This window comes from Polypterus senegalus, chromosome 6 (genome assembly GCF_016835505.1).
Source record: "Polypterus senegalus isolate Bchr_013 chromosome 6, ASM1683550v1, whole genome shotgun sequence".
In the NCBI taxonomy this organism is placed as follows: domain Eukaryota; kingdom Metazoa; phylum Chordata; class Cladistia; order Polypteriformes; family Polypteridae; genus Polypterus; species Polypterus senegalus.
In genome coordinates this window covers 109,041,403-109,058,878 of record NC_053159.1, presented here as the reverse complement: position 1 = coordinate 109,058,878, position 17,476 = coordinate 109,041,403, and the positions used below count along the sequence as shown (strand labels likewise).

General features: G+C 36.5%; 1 protein-coding gene across 4 annotated transcripts in view; it reads left to right on the top strand.

The window, feature by feature from the left end:
• bcas3 (BCAS3 microtubule associated cell migration factor) overlaps nucleotides 1-17,476 on the top strand; it is an 846,307-nt gene that overhangs the window by 322,319 nt on the left and 506,512 nt on the right. The window lies entirely within an intron of this gene.

Sequence of the window (17,476 nt, the reverse complement as noted above, 5' to 3'; positions counted from 1 at the left end):
GCCCCTGCCACTCCACTGGAAGATGGCTGTTTTTAATATGAATTTTGGCATTTCTGAGTCCGCAATGCTACTCTTAATACAATTTCCCAAATTCATTATGGTTTGGCCTACTTTTGCCCCTGTAAGCAAACATACACATACATACACAATGATCCTAAACAAATAAGTGCCGTATGAATGACCCATGCAGGTCCCACCACTCTGTAGCATTTTAACCACTTAAATGCCACATGAATGATGCATGCATGTCCCACCACGCCTTAGCACTTTAATTGGGGACTCACTACCACCAGAACTAACAAACATGCGGGTGTCCTTGTGACACACATGAAGTCTCTACACTTTGTTGGTTATATTCCATTCAGCAACCAAACAATGTTTTACTTCCACTGCATTTGTACACTGGGTGCGCTAAAATTCACACACACACACACACACGTACATCAAAACAGTATTTGCAAACAGGGTCCAAAACATGGTTACCCCAAAATCCTGCCAAACTACGCCAGTTGTTTTGTCTTGGTAAAGTAATATTTTACTCTGCTTTCCCCTATTGTATTATTAATATGTAGCCTTTGTCAGAATGCCTTAAATCTCACAGACTTACCACTGTTTATAAGGTATTATAGTATATAACTTCTCCCCACCTTCCCTTCTACATCTATAACCTCAGGCAATTAGGTATAGTAAAAGACAAGCAGGAGTTAAGTTACACTTTAAATAATGTATTATTGATAATATTCATAAATAATAACAATATGCAAAGTACATTTGAATATTGGCAACCATACAACCTGATAAATGGTGATGTGTAGTTTCAGGCAGCACACATACTTGTTAGTTACTTAAAATGTCTCTAGTTAAGGCATCATTTGTGGTCAGCTTTCTTCAGAACAGGCCGCATGCCTGTCTCAATACGGCTGCCAAGCTGTGCTCTTCATTGTGTTGTCCTTTTCAATTCATGGTGTGAGATGGTCATTCGTCAGTTTGGTGAGAGAGAGAGCTGGGTAAAGCAAGCAAATGTATAGGTTTTCTGCCCAACCCCTACAGCCAAATAGGGCATCGTAGTACTTAAAAGCTTTTGATATAAGACACTTCCAAACAGACATACTTAAGACCAATAGAACACCTTCACACCTGCCCTCCAAACCATATGTTAAGGTAAAGCTTGGCAGTTAGGCAGTCTGGCTTACTTATGGGGGTTGAGAGACTTTAGAGGAACACTTACCAAACTTGTTTGAGGCACTTCCCTGAACTCTGTCGTAAAATTCACTTTCCTGATTTAGTCCTGGGGGAGGGGGACATGAATGCTTTTCACTAATGTAACACTAATATTACATTGCTTTGACCTGAAGAGAGCTGTGCATCAAAGATGCCGTCGTAATTTGACAGAGCTGGAATTTTTTTGCAAGGAGGAGTGGGTAAAAATCTCCAAGTCCAGATGTGTCAAACTGATAGACTCTTACCGAAAAAGGCTGAGTGCTGTAATAAAATAAGTGCAGCAGCTAAGCATTAGTTTAGGGAGAGTACACACTAATGCAACCAGGTTTTTGTTCAATTTTTTTCCCTTTTTCAGTAAGCAGTTTCTGATTTGTTTTCACTTTCTTTGTATAGTTTGCAGTTTTGCAATAAAGGTGGAATAAGTTCCGACATGATTTATTTTGGCTTCATTTTTTTATTACACAAAATTTATGATTTTGTCAGGGATTGTAGACTTTTTATATCCACTGTAATATGATAAAAAAATAACAAACCTATCCTTTAAGAATGTTTCACCCTGCTCCTTTGCCTTCAGTTGTTTCATCTTTGTTAATTAAATTGCATTTTTCAGTTCCTGCCATAATCTATTGCATGGCAAATGGAGAGTTAACAGTAGATTGCAATTGGCCAGATTATTTTTATGGCCAATTTGAAGGTATTTCTTTAGCTTTTTATTATTATAATCATACTACATTTTTGTCTTTATTCAAGGCTAGTTTACAAAATCAGCCTACACTACAGTTGTTTATACATTTTTTTTTACAGTTGAAGCTCTGGCAGATTAAAGTTCTTGCTCAGGGTTAGTGTGTCAGAAATACATATTGAACCAGCAACTTTAGAGTTTAAAGTCTAATGCTTTAGCCACTATATCACACCACCAATTAAATTTTAATTCTTTTCACTATATGTCATATTTACTTTTGTATTCTTTATGCATGGCTGTTTGTCACCAGTGTATTTAAAAAAAATAAATCTTTTCAGAATATAATATGTATGAAATCATGTTAAGAAATACAATACATTGAAATGCATGCAAATGTGGTACTGTTAATTTTAAAAGAAATCATTGATGTATATAATAAAAAAAAAAGTTTCTGGGGGAGAATCAGAAAACTGAAAAAAGTCCAAAGCTATATGAGACAATAAAGTTTTTCTAAATACTTAAAGTGTTAGCGTATGGCAATTATTGGCAAATGCTAGTAAAAATCTAAATAAAAAATAACACCTATTAGACAATAAGAATCAGTTGATTATGCCTAATGCCACAAACAAGGTTTCAAACTTTTTGGAACAATTTTTGTATGTTCACATTATAGCACCTCTTTCATGTATAAGGAATTGACTTTTTTGACTATTAAAGGAAATCTGTAGCCATACAGATAAGGAACTTAAAAACCGTTTGCCAAACTGATTAAGACAGCCAGATTATTTTTGAAAATTGATCTAATAACCCTCTATTCATCTTGCTTTTCTTTCTAATTGAATTTTTACTGATAGGATGTTTTTTCTTCCAAGCTCAGTAAGTTTTATTATGCCAATAAATTCATTAAGTACATGTAGTATGAGTAGCCAGATTCTTGTAAAAAATAAATGAAAGATATAATAGCTAGATCGGGGCACACAAAATACTTAATACAGGAGGCAGGTACAATTATGCTTCTGCTGGTGCAATGAGCGCTATCACAAGGCTATTGTTTTGCTTCTTGAGGTGAAGAATGAGAGGAAATAACAAGAAATTGCTAACAGTGGTCAGTGTGGAAGGTGGTGGCATTTTTCATACGACTTTAGACAACAAGAGGAAATTTTTAAGCAAACCGCTGTTGTGGTCAAATGGAATACCAGTGGCTGCTACTGTATATTTCAACTATTCAATGCTTGTAGTTCTGAAACACCCAAATGGGGAGCAACAAAGACTTGACAGTTTTCTGGTGTAAGGATAATTCTCTTCTGTGCTCCCTTGGCTCTTTAAATTGGATTAATGATCCAAAGCAGTTAAATCAGATGGTAATGTTAATTGTACACTGTTCATTGTCACTTGTCTACCATGTGATAAATCATGTGACCTTGGAAAGGCCTCAAACTATTAGGATGTTGAGTCAAAACAGAGGTAAGGAATGCAGAGGTCAGTAGGGAAAATTTCAGCATTTCCTTCAGATCATCAGATGACCAAACCAACTCATTTGATTCAAGAGTGTAGCCTGTTTAGTAAAGCACAGTTTATTGCTAATGCTGTTTATGTTGTTCATGCCCATCCTTTTGGAAAGTGTATTTGGTCCACAAAGAATATTTCAGTGCTGTTACTATTAATCTTTTTGTCATGTCACAATGGTATTTAATGTGTAGGGTTATTATATGAAAATACTAATTTTGAATTTATGAAAGTATTTCTTTTTTCATTACTTGCCTAATTTCTGCATTGTGTTTTAATATATATGTTTGTTTATTTAGAGTAGCAGAGAGTTAAACAGCTTACGGTAGATATCACGTGCAGTCTCTGTAAATATGGTTAAAAAGCTTCTGCTTGTACTACTCCATGTTGAACAGTGTGACCTTGAAACAGAGAGGTGATTAGACATTAGCCATTACCTTACTATATTATAATGGAAATGATCATAACATCTTCCTTATTTCTTATTTGCAGTTAGACATCACATGACTCATGTACTATGTTTAATGTTTATATATGATGAGTCTAAAAACACTTTAGACACCAGGGGAATAGATAGTGTTCTTAACTTTGCAAAAAGCATCATCCTAAGCAGAGCGTAGGTGGGGAAACCGCAAACAAGATGAGTGGTAGTTAATTTGTTACTGACTAACTTTAGGTCTGCTGCCTGACCATGCGTTCACTTTGATCTTGCATTGTAAACAGTGCAAAACAGGCCAGAAACCTGCATTATCTTGGAATAGAGTAAATATCACAAGTGCTAATGTTTGTGGGTTAAAGGCAGGGACCTGAGCTTATCTCTCAGGCTGCCTGACTCTGCTTGTTCAGACTCACAAACTGCTGTTATAAGTGACCTCAATCTACGTAGGCAAATCAAGTAAAATGATAAAGAAGGAACTGACTTGGACCTCTGTGAGACATGCACAGTTTCATACATTTTAAACTGTCGTACAGTGACCCAAGGGTCAGGGTTTTTACACTCACATGATAGCATTTGTCAATTTCTGTATAGTTTATTTTGGATGTCTCTTTTTATCCTTATTTTTCATATTTATTATTATTATAAATAACTTTATCTTAAAGTTGTTCATTTACTTATAATGTTTTCTTTTATATTTTTGCATTACAGTGTAGTGACAACTTTATGGTATAAACAGACTATTTTTATACATATAAAAGTCATTCTCTGTTATTAAAATTTTACACTGAATTATATACATGCATTTTTTATTTTTAACCATAATTAAATAAAATACGCAATCAATGAAGTTAAAGAAAAAAGCCTTTTTGCTGAAAACAATGACAGCATTTTGTATTTTGTACAATATTTGGTAAAACCACTGTATTTTTACAGTTGTTTTTTTTAGACGTGTTATAAAAGTAAGCTCTGCAATAGGCTTGAAATACAAAAAAAGAAAAATGAAGAATTCTTACATTGTTTTTGAAGTACCTGACTGAAAACTCTGTTCTTCTGAGAGGTCTTCGGGCATGCTTTGAAACCTGCACAGTAATAAAGTTTTTTTCTTCCTTTGTTTCATGTGCATGTCTGGAATGTTTTCTAAGATTTTATCAATGCTGTCTGTTAGCTGAGTGGGCTGACATTGGAAATCTTGCTGAAAAGAGAGTACAGGTCATAGTGTCATAGCCGTACAGGATTGGTTTCTTTTCAGTTAACTTTAGGACATCTCTCAGAAATCTCTTTTGTTAATGTGATACTTGCTATTAGTTCAGGATTTTAAAATTTTCATACAATATCTGTTTTTTATTTTTCTCAAACAGTTGTTTTTTGTGTCAGTAGAACTTTGTTAGTTTATTATTATAATCTTATTTCAGGCTTGTTATGTATAGGCCTTTTGCAGAAGCATACTGTGGTTGCAGATCTGCTTATATAATAAAATAAAGCAGTTTAAAAATAATTATTCTATAGAGGCATATTTTTCTGTATACTGTTTAAATTGTCCTATCCTTTCAAGGGTTTTTTCCCCTCACACTGTGCCAAAAAGGTAATGAATTATTATGATTTTCACTCTTTTTACTCTCCTTAATTTCAACAGTTGTAGTCTCTGTGTATCATGGTCACAAAGGGTTATAGTAATAAGTGATCTCTTCTCAGCTCTGATGTTGCATGTAATGAGTCCTTATTAATAAATGTTCCCTTCCAACACTCATTCTCTCACAAAATCGAAATGAAGAGTGTTCTTTTACCATTGTGAAAAAATACTTCTTTGAAAAATACTACTAAACTCTTTCCTTACAAACTTTTTTATTGTCATGAATGGGTCTTTCATCGAAAGGTTTGTATGTGTTATAACAAAGCTACAGTGTTGGTGACCTTTAACAAGAAGTTTTAAAAATAGATGGATAGCTTTTATTGGGCATATTTTGAAGTAACCATGGTTCAACAGTGTATATTTTAATGATTTAATGGGCATCTACATTGTCAAGATAGATTAAGCACATCAAGGACAACACTGATAGAAAACACCAGTTACTTTAGTTAGACTACTGCAAGCAACAATAGCTTTCAGGAGGCATTGAAAGTTTATGAAGTATGAATATTTTATGTATATTATACAGTAGAAGTAAAAGTTAGTTGTAGAAGTAATTTTCATTATAATAAAGCACCCAAGGAAGTCAAGTTTTTTATTTATATTTCTGTATTATAGTTACATATTAATTCATATTAATTACAAATATAAAAATTCATTACACATTTACAAAATAGACATTTAGTGATAAATGCAGTATTTGACTTTCAAGTTGTTTCCTTAACATATTAATTATATTTAACATAAATTTAATTTTCCTTTTTGTATTTTCATTGTCTATGTGTTAACGTTATAATTGCACATATTCTTCTCTATTATTTGTTTTCTTTTCTTGTGATCAGGCTGTTTTTTTTATAATAGTTTCCTGATAAATGGTTTGTGTGGACTATATTTCTGTGTGTATTTGTTGCTAACTTGCCTATTTTGATTTTACCTGTTGCTGAATTGTCAAATCAGTGGAGGAATATTTCAGACAAAATAAATAAGTTAACAAATTAAATAAATAAATGTATTGTGAAATTTTCATTTCAAGACATAATTCATGTTGCAAATAATTTTTTGTCACTCTTCACAATATATTTATTTCCTTAAATATTTTTTAATTTAATATTGTTGAAACTACTCCATATAATTCTATCAGATACAAAGTGCTTGTAATAACCATGCAGATAAATAATCAGTGCATTGTATTTTTCTTTACAATTCTTTGTCTGTCTTATAGAAGATCACAAAGCATTTTTGAGTATGTATTTGTTGTAATAATGTATAGGATAACTTTGGTTCAAATACTGAGTTTATACCTATGTTGCTTTTCTCCATTGGTCTGCCTTTACCTGACAACAGAGATGGGACTAAGTCCTACATATGGTAGTCTGAAGTAAGCTTAAAGTCCTGATCATCAAGTTTCAAGGCAAGTCTCAAGTTATGAAGGTTACATTCAAGCACATCAAGTTGCGTCATTGGATTTGTATAAGCAAGTCTAATCATAGTTTTACATTTTTACCGCTCTCTGCAGTTATTCAAATTATGATAAGGTGTGACATATACTAACATCTAAGCTGAAAATAGACATTTTCTGAGATAAATATTCTTAATAAGAAGTAACAGTGACTGGTATATAAAATAGTTGTTTCCTCATAAGTGTAGTTTGTCTAATACACACAATTTGTAAAGAAAATACATTTTGAAAGACTATCTGTCTTTAGAGTAATCATCCATTCATTTTCCAGACCTGCTATACCCAGAGTAGGTTCATGGTACAACTAGAACTTATACCAGCAATCATAATATGCAAGACAGGAAAAATCCCTCGACAGAGCACCAGCAGACCTATGCAGACATAAGGAGAGCATGCAAACTCCAAGCAGACAGGACCAGAAAGGAGCAGCAGCGCTACCACTGAGCCTTCATGCCACCTACTTTATAGTATAATTACATAATCAACTCTCATTTTAAAATACTTTTTCACAGTTTTGCATATGTATTAATTAACTAAATATTTAATCAATTTTACATAATTTCCAATACATTGCACTTGCATAAAATTACTTTTACCACTTATTTATGAACAATGTGCAACATTATTACTCCTTCATGACTAAACACCTGCTCAACAAGGCAAGTGAATGAAGGCATTGCCAATATTCTTACTGCTACTTTCAATATTCTAGGAGAGTCAGACTGTTCTGACCACCACAGATATCCAAGTAGTGATTCGGCCCAACTAGGAATACTGCAATTTTAATAAGCTTTTTTTTTTTCCTTCATACTTTTTATGGTAAAAATCATCTCTGATTTTACTGATACTCTCCCTTGGGTCCTATTCTTCATTATCCTCTCTAGCAAATAAAAGTACATAGAAATAATGAAGGTAGTTATTATAGATGTTAAATAAAACAATACACTACATCATAACCATGCCAGCTGTACATTTTACTGCATGCTTTTGGCAGTATTTGGCTTGTATAATGTTTGTTTTAAATAGGTAATATCTTCTCATTTCCCATGAAACAAAGTTACAATTAAAATAACATGAGGGTCGCACTTATGAGCTCCATACTTTCATGTAGGCAATGAATTAAAAGAGTCAAAGAAATGTAAACTCTGATGTCTTAGTTTACATTAACCATCTAAATGGCTTACTCATCCAAAACATTATCTAATTCTTGTGACACAGGTGGCATACTGTAACAACAACAACAACATTTATTTATATAGCACATTTTCATACAAACAGTAGCTCAAAGTGCTTTACATATTAAAGAATAGAAAAATGAAAGACACAATTATAAAACAAAATACATCAACATTAACATCGAATAAGAGTAAGGTTCAATGGCCAGGGGGGACAGAAAAAACAAAAAAACTCCAGACGGCTGGAGAAAAAATAAAATCTGTAGGGATTCCAGACCATGAGACTGCCCAGTCCCCTCTGGGCATTCTACCTAACACTCAGGTGTTCCAAAAAAATCTATCAGCTACGTGCAACAGATGTGGCTTTGTTATGCTTTGTTATCCATTACACCAGTAGCCTTGCACAGCACTTATGGAATAGCGCTTTTGGGACATTACTTACTGTATTTGATATACCCCATGTATTGACTTGAATGCGTCCTGGAGATTCTGTATTTGGGATAGAAAGGGGCAGTGTGAAATTGGGTCAGCAGAGATGACATGCAGCTGAAGAGACAGGCAGAAGGTTCCACTACTGAAGTGGTACATTAATAATAATAATTCACTTTATTTGCCATGTGCAATTTCTTAAAATAGGAATTTGTCATTGTTCACATACCCCAACTTACTCCTCAGAGACACACAGAGAAGGAGGTAGAAACTTGGAGTCATAGTGCAGGGTGAGAGATTTGTACAGCGCCTCATGGGCAATTGCTGGCAATTACAAGGACCTTATTCAAGGGCCCAATGGAGAAGCATTTTGTCTGGCACTGCCGGGATTCAAACTGGCATCCTTACAGTTTATAGCACAGATCCTTTAGCCAGAGATCCACCACTCTGTCCAATTAGTTGAAACAATGACAATGACAATCACAGTATTTGGGGGGGAAACTCTCTAGCAAGCATGACTGTCTTTATGAATCTTGAAATGACAAAATTTGAAGATGATATTGTCATGTCCGTAATTTTGACCCATTCATCCTTTCATGTGGCCATTTCATTCTTAGCAGTGTAGTTTGTAGTAAATTGAAAATATTCAGAATGAATCATTCCCAGTGATGATCCTTCCATTGCTGAATGCCCTCCAACACACTGATTAGTCCTGATGACTTCTGCAGATTTGGAGCAGTAAGAGTAAATTAAGATATTGTAAATTAAAAGACTGCAAGCTAAAAAATAACAATTATGGCACTATAATATGATATTTATCTTACATCCTACTAAAGTTACAAATCATCAAAAAGGAGATTTATGTCAATTCATTTTTAAATGTTGTCAAGCAAGTCACAATTTTGATAAATTAGGACTTGAATCAAGTCATATGACTCAAGTGGCCAACCTCTGCCTGATAAGCTTCTAATTATGACTAAATCACTAGATCAGTGCTTTTAACTACACAAGTATTGGGGCTGTAAAACTGCTGTATTACATGAAATGACTGGGTCTGGTCTTCCCTCTTATCCTCAATCCCGACACAGGGTTGAAACTAGTTTTTGAGTGGGTCCTGTCTGTCTGAATGATCTTCATGCTTGAGTGAGACATATAGCCTATTGAGAATAAAATATTTTTATAATTTTTCCAGGTTGCTTATTTTTGTATTATTAGTATTTTTTTATTTGAACGAGGCAGTTTTGTACATCTATACAATTATCCATCCATCCATCCATTATCCAACCCACTATATCCTAACTACAGGGTCACGGGGGTCTGCTGGAGCCAATCTCAGCCAACACAGGGTGCAAGGTAGGAAACAAACCCTTGCAGGGCGCCAACCCACCGCAGTCTATACAATTAATTTTATGAAAATGTTATGTCAATATGAACATGTACACCTTTTCCTTTTTAATATTTAAACCAATTTAACCCGTTACATCGACACCATTATCACCTGTTCAGAGACATCAGCAGCAATCTATGGTTACGTTTTGGTTTGTGAGTAACTCTCATTCATTAGTGCACCCTATCAAAGAAGACGGAATAGTTTGCTAATATTAAACTCAAATTTGTTTTATTTTTATTTGTGGCATCCATTCTATCTTAGTTTAGATTAGATAATTTATAAAATACATTACAAAACAATAAATAATGTAATACATTTCAATTTTGAACGAAATATCATTCATCAGTGTTAAGTTATTGTTGCAATGGTATTTTTTATAATTCTTATGAAAAGGAAAAATAGAAAAATAAGAAAATTGTAATCACAACAGGGATCCTGCATTTGCAGTGCATGGCTTTTTAACAAAAGGCTTTTTAGAGCTTGACTGCATTTTATTGCAGTTATTGAACTTTTCTTATAATTTACTTGCATCAATTTTAGTCAGAAGTATTTTGATGAGCAATAATGTAAGGAAAAAGTGGCTTAGTACTTTGTAGAACCATCTTTGGTTATCATCTGTGGTATCAGTTTGGGACTTCTCATTTTTGTATGTATGAACTTTACACATATTGAATTTGCAATTGTTTCTCATTTTATCTGTACATTTACTGAAGTTCTTTCAGGTTGGATAGTAAGCCAATAGTAAAGGATTTAATGTTTGGGCTTTGACCAAACCGCTCAAGAAGAGTCCTAGTTGTTGCTTTCACAGTGTTATTTGAGTTAACCACAAAAAGAAAAAAACATACAAAAATCTAGATATAACCAAACTACAATGACCCCAACAGGATACCAGTTAAGTGACCACACAAGGAAATTTCATGAAACCTCTACTTCCTGTGTTTTAGCCAATACTGCACCCATTCACACACTACACCCTGAACCCCCAACTCTTTTAGTCTGATGCCCAACCAGTCAAGTGGAAAGTTATTATACGCTTTTTGAAATTCAAGTTAAATAATATTGTATGCATCATTTGGATTATATTTGTTTGTTCCTTCTTCATAGAATTCCAGAATATTAGTAAAACATGACCTCCCTCATCTAAACCATTTCTGACTGTTTAGTAAAACTCCAAAACAGGCCAATAGCTACTTATATCTGCCCGATCACCCTTTTAATGAGATAATATTTGCATTTTTACAGTCCTTCGGAATTTCCCCAGTGCACAGTGACATCCTAAAAATACACCTCAAGGGTTTATATATGTACTTACTAGCTTTCTACTAGTATTCGAGGATAAATATTACCTGGTCATGGTGATTTCTATGATTTCAACTTATTTAACCTAACCACCACTTCTCCTTCTGCAATTTCCAAATACAGTAAAACCTTGATTATATGTCAGAGGTTGGGACTGAGGCTGTGATGGATAAGAGAAAAGATGGATAACAGAACAGTAGATTAGTTTAGCAAATGGTTGCATTTATTTAGAAAAAAAAAAACTATATTAACAATGAAATAATTCATCTGATATAACAATCAGCATAATAAGCAAACACAACTCAGAGGTACTGGAGTTTTCTACGTTTTACTTGGCAGTCTTTCCTCAATAACAAATGGTGCCCTGTCTTATATTTCATTATCTGGGTTACAGAACACACCTCTTAAACAATAAAAGAAAGCTTTCCCTACCAATCAGTTTATCGCCTGCCAGTCACGTTGTCTTTCTCTATACCGCAAATATTCCTGTCTCCTGACTCCCTACTCAAAACTTCCTTCTGCCGCATCTTCCTTTTTCTCCTAACTTCTCCTATTACTCAACTTCTAAGAGTTGTGCCGCCCCTTACAGACAAGAAGCCCTTCACCTGGCCCTATCACTTATACAGCAGTACACCCTTTCTGCCCTTCCCACAGTACATCACAAGCTGCATGTCACAGTATATTAACAAAACATAATATAACAGAATTTAAAAGACACAGTACAGAAGAACATTAACATTAATACAGACTAACATTAACATTAGTGGTTGACACGTTTTAATGTTGTTGGCATCACGCTTTATATAGTTCACTGTTGTTCTTCCTGCTCCTTAAATTAAAGCAATTGAGGCACTTTTTCGTTTTCCAAAATGATTAATAATTTCAATGTTTTGTGACAATTCCAACACCAAGCACTTATCAGCCATAACAATGTATAGTAGATTAATTATAACAAAAGAGAAAAGCTACAAAATGCTATTAAAACTGAAGGTGTGTAACTAACTCTGTGATTACAAAATATGGCATGACAAATGCCACTTGGGAAGAACACTACAATATGCTGTAGCTCAAGGGATAAATTGTTCTAGTTGGCATTGCATGGCAGTAGTTGTAAAATAAATAGGGAGGTGCTGGCTTGTGCAATTTTTTTTTTTCTTTATCCCTGACAGTTAACAAAGAAAAACGGTGAATCAACTGACGGATAATCAAGGTTTAGCTGTAATTTAGTAGTAGCAACTTAGCAGTCCCTGTTACTGCTGGGAGTTTATTCACTTCCTCACGTGTGAAAGCCCCAGAAAACTGTAAGTTTAGAGCATCTGCTGTTTCACTGTCTGTATATTTCAATTCCACTTTACTATTCCTGACAAACTTCACCTTCTCCTTGACTGTTATTTTCTTACTAAAATTCTGAAATAATCTCTTTGGGTAATTTTTCATCTGGTCTTTAATACTCCAGTCAAACTGCCTTTTAACTTACCTAATATTCAAATTAATGGTTGCCCTTACGCTGTTATACACCTTGTGATTCATATTGGAGTTATCAGTGTTGTACATTTTTATATAGGTGTTTTTTCCTTTGCAGATTCTTTTTTTCTCTTTACTTATCCACAGCAGAGTTTTTATTTTTAATTTCTCACTAATTCCAATTTTTGGGATAATCCTGCATTATATGTAAAATATTTTTAAACCTGTTCTAGTGCTCCTTGACTGTCTCCACACTTAAAAGCTTACCCCAGTAAATTTGGTCTGCCAAAGTTAAATGTAATTGTTTTAGTCTTTGCATGCATGGTCTGCCAAAAAAACTGAGAAATATATTATAATATGGTCACATTACCATAGTGGTTCAATCACCTCTACATCTTCATTTCTATCTTGTTTATTACAAAGTTAAATATAGACACACTTGCCGCTGTGTTAGTGCTTTAACTTACTTTATTTAAAAACAGTCATTGAACACATCTATAAACTCCTAATGCTGCATTTTTTGCAAATTCAGCCCATTTATTATGTGGGTAGTTAAAAGTCCCCATAACTGTAATATCCCCCTGTAAACTTGCCTTTTTTATTAATTTTATTGTAATCATTCCATACAAATCAATCAATTTTTACAAAAAGTAGGACTGAGAACACGTCAACCCCCAACCCTGAGAGACAGAGCATGGCCAATGGGGTAAAACTTAAGGCTTGTAAACATACCTAAATTGATGAGTTTGATAAGCAATAGAGATGAATGGAGAAGAAAAAGAAATGCGGAAATAATTGCTTCCTCGTGCTTTAAGAGCTTATTCTAAAATATTATTGATTAGATCCTGCCATGGTTTGAAAAAAATCTGTATAGATCCTCTGAGTATTTGATTTTTTTCCAATTTCAGATAGTATAAAACTGGTTTCCACTGACTTAAAAGAGGAAAGTTAGGATTCTTCCAGTTTAGCAAAATAAGTCTGCGTGCCAAAAGTGTAGTGAATGATATATGTTAAGACTGCAGGCACAAAGTTTTGTGGGTCTGATATATACAGTACCATATCATCTGCATATAGAGAAATTTTCTGTTCCAGTCCTTCTTTGATAATCCCCTTTAATTGATCAGCATTTTGACAGTGAACCGTCAATGGTTTAATGGCGATTACAAAAAGCAGTGGTGACAAGGGGCATCCCTTTCTGGTACCTCGTTCTAGTTTAAAGTAGCCTGAACAAATTTTGATGCAAACTGAAGCTTCTGATTTGGTATACAGTAGTTTGATCCATGCACAAATGTTCGGGCCAAACACAAATTTCTCTAATGTAGTGAAAAGGTATTTCCATTCAATTATGTCAAAAGCTTTTCTGCATCCAATGATAATAATATTTCCTGGGTGTTTGACTTTGTTGGTAAACATATTACATTAAACAGGCATCAAAGATTGGAAGATAAGTGTCGACCCTTGATAATCCAGTTTGATATTGTGATATTACCGAAGGGAGCACTTTCTCCACCCTTCTAGCTATGATTTTTGGGAGTATCTTAATGTCATTATTCAGAAGTGAAATTGGTCTGTATGATGCACATTGTAATAAGTCCTTATTTTGTTTAGGAAAGACAGTGATTAGATAGAGAGATAGATAGATAGATAGATACTTTATTAATCCCAAGGGGAAATTCACATAATCCAGCAGCAGTATACTGATACAAAGAAATGCTATTAAATTAAATAGTAATAAAAATAAAAAAAATAAAAATAAAATTAATGTTAGCATTTACTCCCCCAGGTGGAATTGAATAGTCGCATAGTGTGGGGGAGGAACGATCTACTCAGTCTGTCAGTGGAGCAAGACAGTGACAAAAGTCTGTCACTGAAGCTACTCCTCTGCCTGGAGATGACACTGTTCAGTGGATGCAGTGGATTATTCATGATTGACAGGAGTTTGCTTAATGCCCGTCGCTCTGCCACAGATGTTAAACTGTCCAACTTTACTCCTACAATACAGCCTGCCTTCTTAACAAGTTTGTCCAGGCGTGAGGCGTCTTTCATCTTTATGCTGCCACCCCAGCACACCACCGCGTAGAAGAGGGCACTCGCCACAACCGTCTGGTAGAACATCTGCAGCATCTTACTGCAGATGTTGAAGGATGCCAACCTTCTCAGAAAGTATAGTCTGCTCTGACCTTTCTTACATAGAGCATCAGTATTGGCAGTCCAGTCCAATTTGTCATCCAGCTGCACTCCCAGATATTTATAGGTCTGCACCCTCTGCACACAGTCACCTCTGATGATCACAGGGTCCATGAGGGGCCTGGGCCTCCTAAAATCCACCACCAGCTCCTTGGTCTTGCTGGTGTTAAGGTGTAAGTGGTTTGAGTCGCACCATTTAACAAAGTCTTTGATTAACTTTCTGTACTCCTCCTCCTGCCCACACCTGATGCAGCCCACAATAGCAGTGTCATCAGCGAACTTTTGCGTGGCAGGACTCCGAGTCATATTGGAAGTCTGATGTATATAGATTGAACAGGACCGAGAAAGTACAGTCCCCTCGCGCCCTGTATTGCTGAACACAATGTCAGACCTGCAGTTCCCAAGACACACATATTGAGGTCTGTCTGTAAGATAGTCCACAATCCATGCCACCAGGTGTGAGTCTACTCCCATCTCAGTCAGCTTGTCTCTAAGGAGCAGAGGTTGGATGGTGTTGAAGGCCCTAGAGAAGTCCAAAACATAATTCTTACAGCACCACTGCCTCTGTCCAGGTGGGAGAGGGATCGTGTAGCATATAGATGATGGCATCCTCCGCTCCCACCTTCTCCTGGTATGCGAACTGCAGAGGGTGAGGGCGTGGCGGACCTGTGGCCTCAGGTGGTGAAGCAGCAGCCGCTCCATGGTCTTCATCAGATGTGACGTCAGAGCAACAGGCCGGAAGTCATTCAGCTCACTAGGACGTGATACCTTTGGGACAGGGTGATACAAGATGTTTTCCAAAGCCTTGGGACTCTCCCCTGTTCCAGGCTCAGGTTGAAGATGCGCTGTAGAGGACTCCCCAGTTCCAACGCACAGGCCTTCAGCAGTCGTGGCGATACACCATCTGGACCCGCTGCTTTGCTGGCACGAAGTCTTTTCAGCTCTCTGCTCACATGGGCTGCTGTAATTGTGGGTGGGGATGTCTCACCTATGCTGGTATCAGCAGAAGGATGGTTGGAGGATGCAGTACTCGAGGTGAGAGTGGGTTAGTGATCAAACCTATTAAAGAAGTTGTTCATTTGGTTTGCTCTCTCCACGCCTGTCTCGATGGCGGCACCCGCTCGAGCTGCAGCCAGTGATAATCTTCATCCCATCCCACACTTCCTTCATGCTGTTGTTCTGCAACTTCTGCTCCAGCTTTCTCCTGTACTGCTCTTTCGCCGCCCTGAGCTGGACTCGGAGTTCCTTCTGCACGCGCTTGAGCTCATGCTGATCACCACCTTTAAAAGCCCTTTTCTTCTGGTTCAAAAGGCCCTTGATGTCACTTGTAACCCATGGCTTGTTGTTAGCATAGCAGCATACTGTTCTTACTGGAACTACAATGTCCATACAGAAGTTGATGTAATCAGTTGTGCATTCAACAGCCTCTTCAATGTTCTCACTATGTGACCCAAGCAATATATCCCAGTCTGTAGTTCCAAAGCAGTCTCTCAGAGCCTGCTCTGCCTCAGGGGACCACTTCCTGAATGAGCGTGTAGTTGTAGGTAGCGCCCTCACTCTTGGTTTGTATTGAGGCTGAAGCAGAACCAGGTTATGATCTGCTTTCCCAAGCGCAGGCAGCGGGGTGGCTCTGTATGCGTCTTTAACGTTTGCATACAGTAGGTCGATAGTCCTGTTTCCCCAGTGTTACAATCCACATACTGGGAGAAGGCAGGTAATGTTTTGTCCAGCGTTACATGGTTAAAGTCTCCAGCGATTAGCACAAGTGCCTCAGGGTGCTGCGTTTGTAACTTAGCAACTGCGGAATGGATGATGTCACTCGCCATCTCGCGTCGCTTGAGGGGATGTAAACAATAACAACAATCACGTGTCCAAACTCTCTGGGCAAGTAATAGGGGCGCAGACTTACGGCCAACAGTTCGATGTCCCTGCAGCAAGTGGAGATTTTAACGTTTACATGTCCTGAGTTGCACCACTTTGTATTGACATAGAGAGCGAGTCCTCCTCCTTTCTTCTTTCCGCAGGTACTTGCGTCTCTGTCTGCTCTAACTGTGCTAAACCCTGGTAGCTCCACGTTAGCATCTGGGATGGTAGTTGTTAGCCACGTTTCACTAAAACACAGCAAGCTGCATTCTCTGTAGGTTCTGACATTTTTCACCAGCACAGCCAGTTCGTCGATCTTATTTGGTAGTGAGTTCACATTTCCCAGGATCACAGAAGGCACCAACGGTTTATAACACCATTTTCTCTCAAGTTGTCTCGATTTAATCTTATCTTTTATCTTTGTGCCGGCTCGGCTGCCCGATATCGTCTTCTTACCTCGTCAGGTAAATAAGGAACCACACCGGCCTAAGCATTTCTTCTCAGTGCTTTAAGCTGACTACATGAATAGGCGATTCTCGGAGTGTAAAAATCCATGTCAAGTAGTAAAATAGTAAAAAGTGTCCAGGGAGCAATTCCACATAAAAGAAAGTGGTAGAAGTGATTAGTGAAATAGAGAAAAATAGAGATAAAAAGATAAAGTCATATATGGAGCTGCTGGAAAGGCTGCCACTCGGATGCGGCGCCGGAAATAGAATTTGTGCTGTATTAATGCTT